Raw genomic sequence first — 12096 nt, 5'->3', positions numbered from 1 at the left:
AATATACATACCTACACAGCTTTCCATGGTTTACCCCAGACGCTTCACATGCCTTGATTCAATCCACTGACAGCACGTCAACCCCGGTATACCACATCGCTCCAATTCACTCTATTCCTTGCCCTCCTTTCACCCTCCTGCATGTTCAGGCCCCGATCACACAAAATCTTTTTCACTCCATCTTTCCACCTCCAATTTGGTCTCCCTCTTCTCCTTGCTCCCTCCACCTCCGACACATATATCCTCTTGGTCAATCTTTCCTCACTCATCCTCTCCATGTGCCCAAACCACTTCAAAACACCCTCTTCTGCTCTCACAACCACGCTCTTTTTATTTCCACACATCTCTCTTACCCTTACGTTACTCACTCGATCAAACCACCTCACACCACACATTGTCCTCAAACATCTCATTTCCAGCACATCCATCCTCCTGCACACAACTCTATCCATAGCCCATGCCTCGCAACCATACAACATTGTTGGAACCACTATTCCTTCAAACATACCCATTTTTGCTTTCCGAGATAATGTTCTCGACTTCCACACATTCTTCAAGGCCCCCAGAATTTTCGCCCCCTCCCCCACCCTATGATCCACTTCCGCTTCCATGGTTCCATCCGCTGCCAGATCCACTCCCAGATATCTAAAACACTTCACTTCCTCCAGTTTTTCTCCATTCAAACTCACCTCCCAATTGACTTGACCCTCAACCCTACTGTACCTAATAACCTTGCTCTTATTCACATTTACTCTTAACTTTCTTCTTCCACACACTTTACCAAACTCAGTCACCAGCTTCTGCAGTTTCTCACATGAATCAGCCACCAGCGCTGTATCATCAGCGAACAACAACTGAACTCACTTCCCAAGCTCTCTCATCCCCAACAGACTTCATACTTGCCCCTCTTTCCAAAACTCTTGCATTTACCTCCCTAACAACCCCATCCATAAACAAATTAAACAGCCATGGAGACATCACACACCCCTGCCGCAAACCTACATTCACTGAGAACCAATCACTTTCCTCTCTTCCTACACGTACACATGCCTTACATCCTCGATAAAAACTTTTCACTGCTTCTAACAACTTTCCTCCCACACCATATATTCTTAATACCTTCCACAGAGCATCTCTATCAACTCTATCATATGCCTTCTCCAGATCCATAAATGCTACATACAAATCCATTTGCTTTTCTAAGTATTACTCACATCCATTCTTCAAAGCAAACACCTGATCCACACATCCTCTACCACTTCTGAAACCACACTGCTCTTCCCCAATCTGATGCTCTGTACATGCCTTCACCCTCTCAATCAATACCCTCCCATATAATTTACCAGGAATACTCAACAAACTTATACCTCTGTAATTTGAGCACTCACTCTTATCCCCTTTGCCTTTGTACAATGGCACTATGCACGCATTCCGCCAATCCTCAGGCACCTCACCATGAGTCATACATACATTAAATAACCTTACCAACCAGTCAACAATACAGTCACCCCCTTTTTTTTATAAATTCCACTGCAATACCATCCAAACCTGCTGCATTGCCGGCTTTCATCTTCCGCAAAGCTTTCACTACCTCTTCTCTGTTTACCAAATCATTTTCCCTAACCCTCTCACTTTGCACACCACCTCGACCAAAACACCCTATATCTGCCACTCTATCATCAAACACATTCAGCAAACCTTCAAAATACTCACTCCATCTCCTTCTCACATCACCACTACTTGTTATCACCTCCCCATTTGCGCCCTTCACTGAAGTTCCCATTTGCTCCCTTGTCTTACGCACTTTATTTACCTCCTTCCAGAACATCTTTTTATTCTCCCTAAAATTTAATGATACTCTCTCACCCCAACTCTCATTTGCCCTTTTTTTCACCTCTTGCACCTTTCTCTTGACCTCCTGTCTCTTTCTTTTATACATCTCCCGCTCAATTGCATTTCTTCCCTGCAAAAATCGTCCAAATGCCTCTCTCTTCTCTTTCACTAATACTCTTACTTCTTCATCCCACCACTCACTACCCTTTCTAATCAACCCACCTCCCACTCTTCTCATGCCACAAGCATATATATATATATATATATATATATATATATAAATAGATATATATATATATATATATATATATATATATATATCCCGCGTTTGCGAGGTAGCGCAAGGAAACAGACGAAAGAAATGGCCCAACCCCCCCCATACACATGTACATACATACGTCCACACACGCAAATATACATACCTACACAGCTTTCCATAGTTTACCCCGGACGCTTCACATGCCTTGATTCAATCCACTGACAGCACGTCAACCCCTGTATACCACATCGCTCCAATTCACTCTATTCCTTGCCCTCCTTTCACCCTCCTGCATGTTCAGGCCCCGATCACACAAAATCCTTTTCACTCCATCTTTCCACCTCCAATTTGGTCTCCCTCTTCTCCTCGTTCCCTCCACCTCCGACACATATATCCTCTTGGTCAATCTTTCCTCACTCATTCTCTCCATGTGCCCAAACCACTTCAAAACACCCTCCTCTGCTCTCTCAACCACGCTCTTTTTATTTCCACACATCTCTCTTACCCTTACGTTACTTACTCGATCAAACCACCTCACACCACACATTGTCCTCAAACATCTCATTTCCAGCACATCCATCCTCCTGCGCACAACTCTATCCATAGCCCACGCCTCGCAACCATACAACATTGTTGGAACCACTATTCCTTCAAACATACCCATTTTTGCTTTCCGGGATAATGTTCTCGACTTCCACACATTTTTCAAGGCTCCCAAAATTTTTGCCCCCTCCCCCACCCTATGATCCACTTCCGCTTCCATGGTTCCATCCGCTGACAGATCCACTCCCAGATATCTAAAACACTTCACTTCCTCCAGTTTTTCTCCATTCAAACTCACCTCCCAATTGACTTGACCCTCAACCCTACTGTACCTAATAACCTTGCTCTTATTCACATTTACTCTTAACTTTCTTCTTCCACACACTTTACCAAACTCCGTCACCAGCTTCTGCAGTTTCTCACATGAATCCGCCACCAGCGCTGTATCATCAGCGAACAACAACTGACTCACTTCCCAAGCTCTCTCATCCCCAACAGACTTCATACTTGCCCCTCTTTCCAAGACTCTTGCATTTACCTCCCTAACAACCCCATCCATAAACAAATTAAACAACCATGGAGACATCACACACCCCTGCCGCAAACCTACATTCACTGAGAACCAATCACTTTCCTCTCTTCCTACACGTACACATGCCTTACATCCTCGATAAAAACTTTTCACTGCTTCTAACAACTTGCCTCCCACACCATATATTCTTAATACCTTCCACAGAGCATCTCTATCAACTCTATCATATGCCTTCTCCAGATCCATAAATGCTACATACAAATCCATTTGCTTTTCTAAGTATTTCTCACATACATTCTTCAAAGCAAACACCTGATCCACACATCCTCTACCACTTCTGAAACCACACTGCTCTTCCCCAATCTGATGCTCTGTACATGCCTTCACCCTCTCAATCAATACCCTCCCATATAATTTACCAGGAATACTCAACAAACTTATACCTCTGTAATTTGAGCACTCACTCTTATCCCCTTTGCCTTTGTACAATGGCACTATGCACGCATTCCGCCAATCCTCAGGCACCTCACCATGAGTCATACATACATTAAATAACCTTACCAACCAGTCAACAATACAGTCACCCCCTTTTTTTATAAATTCCACTGCAATACCATCCAAACCTGCTGCCTTGCCGGCATATATATATATATATATATGGAGACATCACACACCCCTGCTGCAAACCTACATTCACTGAGAACCAATCACTTTCCTCTCTCCCTACACGTACACATGCCTTACATCCTCGATAAAAACTTTTCACTGCTTCTAACAACTTTCCTCCCACACCATATATTCTTAATACCTTCCACAGAGCATCTCTATCAGTTCTATCATATGCCTTCTCCAGATCCATAAATGCTACATACAAATCCGTTTGCTTTTCTAAGTATTTCTCACATACATTCTTCAAAGCAAACACCTGATCCACACATCCTCTACCACTTCTGAAACCACACTGCTCTTTCCCAATCTCATGCTCTGTACATGCCTTCACCCTCTCAATCAATACCCTCCCATATAATTTCCTAGGAATACTCAACAAACTTATACCTCTGTAATTTGAGCACTCACTTTTATCCCCTTTGCCTTTGTACAATGGCACTATGCAAGCATTCCGCCAATCCTCAGGCACCTCACCATGAGTCATACATACATTAAATAACCTTACCAACCAGTCAACAATACAGTCACCCCCTTTTTTGATAAATTCCACTGCAATACCATCCAAACCCGCTGCCTTGCCAGCTTTCATCTTCCACAAAGCTTTTACTACCTCTTCTCTGTTTACCAAATCATTCTCCCTAACCCTCTCACTTTGCACACCACCTCAACTAAAATACCCTATATCTGCCACTCTGTCATCAAAAATATTTAACAAACCTTCAAAATACTTATTCCATTTCCTTCTCACATCACCACTACTTGTTATCACCTCCCCATTAGCCTCCTTCACTGAAGTTCCCATTTGTTCCCTTGTCTTACACACTTTATTTATCTCCCTACAAAACATCTTTTTATTCTCCCTAAAATTTAATGATACTCTCTCACCCCATCTCTCATTTGCCCTCTTTTTCACTTCTTGCACCTTTCTCTTGGCCTCCTGCCTCTTTCTTTTATACATCTCCCAGTCATTTGCATTATTTCCCTGCAAAAATTGTCCAAATGCCTCTCTCTTCTTTCACTAATAATCTTACTTCTTTATCCCACCACTCACTACCCTTTCTAATCTGCCCACCTCCCATGCTTCTCATGCCACAACCATCTTTTGCACAAGCCATCACTGCTTCCCTAAATACATCCCATTCCTCCCCCACTCCCCTTACGTCCTTTGTTCTCACCTTTTTCCATTCTGTACTCAGTCTCTCCTGGTATTTCCTCTCACAAGTCTCCTTCCCAAGCTCACTTGCTCTTACCACTCTTTTCACCCCAACATTCTCTCTTCTTTTCTGAAAACCTCTACAAATCTTCACCTCCACAGGATAATGATCAGACATCCCTCCAGTTGCACCTCTCAGCACATTAACATCCAAAAGTTTCTCTTTCACTTGCCTATCAATTAACATGTAATCCAATAACGCTCTCTGGCCATCTCTCCTACTTACATACGTATACTTATATATATTTCTCTTTTTAAACCTGGTATTCCCAATCACCAGTCCTTTTTCAGCACATAAGTCTACAAGCTCTTCACCATTTCCATTTACAACACTGAACACCCCATGGACACCAATTATTCCCTCAACTGCCTTATTATTCACCTTTGCATTCAAATCACCCATCATTATAACCCAGTCTCATGCATCAAAACTACTAACACACTCACTCAGCTGCTCCCAAAACACTTGCCTCATGATCTTTCTTCTCATGCCCAGGTACATATGCACCAATAACCACCCATCTCTCTCCATCCACTTTCAGTTTTACCCATATCATTCTAGAGTTTACTTTCTTACACTCTATCACATACTCCCACCACTCCTGTTTCAGGAGTAGTGTTACTCCTTCCCTTGCTCTTGTCCTCTCACTAACCCCTGACTTTACTCCCAAGACATTCCCAAACCACTCTTCCCCTTTACCCTTGAGCTTCGTGTCACTCAGAGGCAAAACATCCAGGTTCCTTTCCTCAAACATACTACGTATCTCTCCTTTTTTCTCATCTTGGTTACATCCACACACATTGATATATTTATTTGTTTATTTTGTTGTGTCGCTGTCTCCCGCGTTAGTGAGGTAGCGCAAGGAAACAGACGAAAGAATGGCCCAACCCTCCCACATACACATGTGTATACATACATGTCCACACACACAAATATACATACCTGTACATCTCAACGTATACATATATATACACAGACATATACATATATACACATTCCTATGAGTCCACGGGGAAAATGAAACACGAAAAGTTCCCAAGTGCACTTTCGTGTAATAATCACATCATCAGGGGAGATACAAGAGAGAAATATATACACATGTACATAATTCATACTGGCTGCCTTAATTCATTCCTATCGCCACCCTGCCACACATGAAATAACAACCCCCTCCCCCTCATGTGTGCGAGGTAGCGCTAGGAAAAGACAGCAAAGGCCACATTCATTCACACTCAGTCTCTAGCGGTCATGTAATAACACACCAAAACCACAGCTCCCTTTCCACATCCAGGCCCCACAAAACTTTCCATGGTTTACCCCAGATGCTTCACATGCCCTGGTTCAATTCATTGACTGCACGTCAACCCCGGTATACCACATCGTTCCAATTCACTCTATTCCTTGCATGCCTTTCACCCTCCTGCATGTTCAGGCCCCGATCACTCAAAATCTTTTTCACTCCATCTTTCCACCTCCAATTTGGTCTCCCACCTCTCCTCATTCCCTCCATCTCTGACACATATATCTTCTTGGTCAATCTTTCCTCACTCATTCTCTCCATGTGACCAAACCATTTCAAAACACCCTCTTCTGCTCTCTCAACCACACACTTTTTATTACCACACATCTCTCACCCTATTGTTACTTTTACTTGATCAAACCACCTCACACCACATATTGTCCTCAAACATCTCATTTCCAGCACATCCACCCTCCTCTGCACAACTCTATAGCCCAAGCCTCACAACCATATAACATTGTTGGAACCACTATTCCTTCAAACATACCCATTTTTGCTTTCCGAGATAATGTTCTCGACTTCCACTTATGCTTCCATAGTTCCATCCGCTGCCAAATCCACTCCCAGATATCTAAAACACTTCACTTCCTCCAGTTTTTTCCATTCAAACTTACCTCCCAATGTACTTGTCCCTCAACCCTACTGTACCTAATAACCTTGCTCTTATTTACATTTACTCTAAGCTTTCTTCTTTCACACACATTTATACACACACACACATATATATATATATATATATATATATATATATATATATATATATATATATATATATATATATATATATATATATATTCATACTGCTTGCCTTCATCCATTCCTGGTGCTACCCCGCCCCACAGAAAACAGCATCGCTACCCCCTGCTTCAGCGAGGTAGCCCCAGTAAAACAGACAAGATGGGCCACATTTGTTCACACAATTTCTAGCTGTCGTGTAATGCAGCAAAACTACACCTCCCTATCCACATCCAGACCCCATAGACCTTTCCGTGGTTTCTTCCATTATTCCACCTCCAATTTGTTCTCTGCTTCTCCTTCTTCCCTCCACCTCTGACACATATATCCTCTGTGTCAATCTTTCCTCACTCATTCTCTCCACATGTCCAAACCATTTCAACACACCCTCTTCTGCTCTCTCAGCCTCACTCTATTTATTTCCACACATCTCTCTTACCCTTTCATTATTTACTTGATCAAAACATCTCACACCACATATTGTCCTCATACATTTCATTACCAACACATCCACCCTTCTCTGTACAATCCTATCTATAGCCCATGCTTCGATTCCATATAATATTTTTGGAAATACTATTCCTTCAAGCATACCCATTTTTGCTCTCTGAGATAATGTTCTCTCCTTTCACACATTCTTCATTGCTCCCAGAACCTTCATCCACTCCCTCACCCTGTGACCCGCTTCTGCTTCCATGGTTCCTCTTGCTGTTAAGTCCACTCCCTGATATCTAAAATGCTTCTCTTCCTCATTTTTCTCAATTCAAACTTTATTATATTTACTGTACTTTGTCGCTGTCTCCTGCATTAGCAAGGTAGCGCAAGGAAACATACGAAAAAATGGCCCAACCCAACCACATACACATGTATATACATACACATTCACACACGCACATATACTTACAAACTCATACATTCAAACTTACATCCCAACTTACTTTTCCCTCAACCCTACTGAACCTAATAACCTTGCTCTTATTCACATTTACTCTCAACTTTCTTCTTTCACACTTTTCCAAACTCAGTCACCAACTTCTGTAGTTTCTCACTTGAATCAACTCACTTCCCAGCCCCTCTCATCCTAAACAGACTGCATACTTGCTCTCCAAAACTCTTGCATTTACCTACCTAACCAGCCCATCCATAAACAAATTAAACAACCATGGGGACATCACACACCCCTGCCACAGACCGACCTTCACTGGGAGCCAGTCAGTCTCCTCTCTTCCTACTCATACACCTACCCTACATCCTTGATAAAAACTATTCAATGCTTCTAGCAACTTACCTCCCACACCACACTCTTAAGACCTTCCACAAAGCATCTCTATGAACCCTGTCATATGCCATCTGCAGATCCATGAATGCCACATACAAGTCCATCTGTTTTTTCTAAATATTTCTCACATACATTCTTCAAGGCCAACACTTGATCCACACATCCTCTACTACTCCTGAAACCACACTGCTCCTCCCAAATCTGATGCTCTGTACATGCCTTCACCTTCTCAATCAATACCCTCCCATACAATTTTCCAGGAATACTCAACAAACTTAAGCCTCTTTAGTTTGAACACTCACCTTTATCCCCTTTACCTTTGTATAGTGGCACTATACATGCATTCTGCCAATCCTCAGGCACTTCACTATGATCCATATATACATTAAATATCCTTACCAACCAATCAACAATAGTCACCCCCAGTGCCATTGCAACCCACCACCTTGCCGGATTTCATCTGCAAGGCTTTCACCAAACCATTCTCCCAATCCCTTTCATTTCACACACCACCTCACCCAAAACATCCTACATCTGCCACTCTATCATCAAACACATTAATCAGACCTTTAGAATACGCTCTCCATCTCTTTCTCACTTCATCACTACCTGTTATCTCTTCCCCCTTTGCCCCCTTCACCGATGTTACCATTTGTTCTCTTGTCTTTTGCACGTTATTTTCCTCCTTTCAAAATATCTTTTTATACTCCCCAAAGTTTTTGATACTCTCTCACCTTCCTCTTGACCTCCTGCTGCTTTCTTCTATACATCTCCCAGTCATTGGCACTCCTTCCTTGTAAGTATCATTCAAACGCCTCTCCTTTCTCTTTCACAAACAACTTTACTTCTTAATCCCACCACTCACTACCCTTTCTAATCTGCCCACCTCACTCCCATCTTTCTCATGCCACATGCATCTTTTGCACACGCCATCACTGCTTCCTCAAATGCATCCCATTCTTCACTCACTACCCCCATGTCATTTGCTTTCACCTTTTGCCAATTTACACATAATCTCTCCTGGTACTTCCTCACACAAGTCTCCTTTCCAAGCTCACTTACTCTTACCTCTCTTTTCTCCCCAACACTCTCTCTTCTTTTTTGAAAACCTCTACAAATCTTCACCTTCGCCTCCACAAGTGATTAGACGTACCTTCAGCTACCCCTCTCACACAGATTAACATTCAGAAGTCTCTCTTTTGTATGCTTATCAATTAACATGTATCCCATTAATGCTCTTTGACCATTTCTCCTACTCCCATTTGTATCCTTATGTATATCTCTCTTTTTAAACCAGTTATTCCCAATCACCAATCTTTTTTCCAGCCACATTACTCACCTTCACATATAAATCACCCATTACTAATGTGTTTCATGCACCAAAGCTGCTGACACACTCACTCAGCTGCTCCCAAAACACTTTCCTCTCATGATCTTTCTTCTCATGAGTAGGCACATAAGCATCAGTAATCACCCATCTTTTTCCATCAGCTTTCAGTTTTACCCACATCAATCTAGAATTTCCTTTCTTAAACTCTATCACACACTCCCACAACTCCTACTTCAGGAGTAGTGCTACTGCTTCCTTAGCTCTTGTCCTCTCACCAGCACCTGGCTTTATTCCCAAGACTTTTCCAAACCATTATTCCCCCTTACCCTTGAGCTTAGGTTCACTCAGAGCCAGGGCATGTGAAGTATCTGTGGTACACCATGGAAATGTCTGTGAAACCTGGATGTGGATAGGGAGTTCTGGTTTCGGTGCATTACACATGACAGCTAGAGACTGAGTGTGAACGATTGTGGCCTTTTTGTTTGTTTTCTTGGTGATACCTCTCTGAAGTGGGGGTAGCGATGCTATTTCCTGTGTGGTGGGGTAGCGACAGGAATGGATAAAGGCAAGCAAGTATGAATAACTACATGCTTATATATGTATATATCTTTGTTTTTTTTTTTTTTTTTTTTTTTTTATACTTTGTCGCTGTCTCCCGCGTTTGCGAGGTAGCGCAAGGAAACAGACGAAAGAAATGGCCCAACCCCCCCCCATACACATGTACATACACACGTCCACACACGCAAATATACATACCTACACAGCTTTCCATGGTTTACCCCAGACGCTTCACATGCCTTGCTTCAATCCACTGACAGCACGTCAACCCCTGTATACCACATGACTCCAATTCACTCTATTTCTTGCCCTCCTTTCACCCTCCTGCATGTTCAGGCCCCGATCACACAAAATCTTTTTCACTCCATCTTTCCACCTCCAATTTGGTCTCCCTCTTCTCCTCGTTCCCTCCACCTCCGACACATATATCCTCTTGGTCAATCTCTCCTCACTCATTCTCTCCATGTGCCCAAACCATTTCAAAACACCCTCTTCTGCTCTCTCAACCACGCTCTTTTTATTTCCACACATCTCTCTTACCCTTACGTTACTTACTCGATCAAACCACCTCACACCACACATTGTCCTCAAACATCTCATTTCCAGCACATCCATCCTCCTGCGCACATCTCTATCCATAGCCCACGCCTCGCAACCATACAACATTGTTGGAACCACTATTCCCTCAAACATACCCATTTTTGCTTTCCGAGATAATGTTCTCGACTTCCACACATTTTTCAAGGCTCCCAAAATTTTCGCCCCCTCCCCCACCCTATGATCCACTTCCGCTTCCATGGTTCCATCCGCTGACAGATCCACTCCCAGATATCTAAAACACTTCACTTCCTCCAGTTTTTCTCCATTCAAACTCACCTCCCAATTGACTTGACCCTCACCCCTACTGTACCTAATAACCTTGCTCTTATTCACATTTACTCTCAACTTTCTTCTTCCACACACTTTACCAAACTCAGTCACCAGCTTCTGCAGTTTCTCACATGAATCAGCCACCAGCGCTGTATCATCAGCGAACAACAACTGACTCACTTCCCAAGCTCTCTCATCCCCAACAGACTTCATACTTGCCCCTCTTTCCAGGACTCTTGCATTTACCTCCCTTACAACCCCATCCATAAACAAATTAAACAACCATGGAGACATCACACACCCCTGCCGCAAACCTACATTCACTGAGAACCAATCACTTTCCTCTCTTCCTACACGTACACATGCCTTACATCCTCGATAAAAACTTTTCACTGCTTCTAACAACTTGCCTCCCACACCATATATTCTTAATACCTTCCACAGAGCATCTCTATCAACTCTATCATATGCCTTCTCCAGATCCATAAATGCTACATACAAATCCATTTGCTTTTCTAAGTATTTCTCACATACATTCTTCAAAGCAAACACCTGATCCACACATCCTCTACCACTTCTGAAACCGCACTGCTCTTCCCCAATCTGATGCTCTGTACATGCCTTCACCCTCTCAATCAATACCCTCCCATATAATTTACCAGGAATACTCAACAAACTTATACCTCTGTAATTTGAGCACTCACTCTTATCCCCTTTGCCTTTGTACAATGGCACTACGCACGCATTCCGCCAATCCTCAGGCACCTCACCATGAGTCATACATACATTAAATAACCTTACCAACCAGTCAACAATACAGTCACCCCCTTTCTTAATAAATTCCACTGCAATACCATCCAAACCTGCTGCCTTGCCGGCTTTCATCTTCCGCAAAGCTTTTACTACCTCTTCTCTGTTTACCAAATCATTTTCCCTAACCCTCTCACTTTGCACACCACCTCGACCCAAACACC

The sequence above is a fragment of the Panulirus ornatus genome, chromosome 65, assembly GCF_036320965.1.
Source record: "Panulirus ornatus isolate Po-2019 chromosome 65, ASM3632096v1, whole genome shotgun sequence".
Lineage (NCBI taxonomy): Eukaryota > Metazoa > Arthropoda > Malacostraca > Decapoda > Palinuridae > Panulirus > Panulirus ornatus.
Note: the sequence above shows the minus strand (reverse complement) of the source record.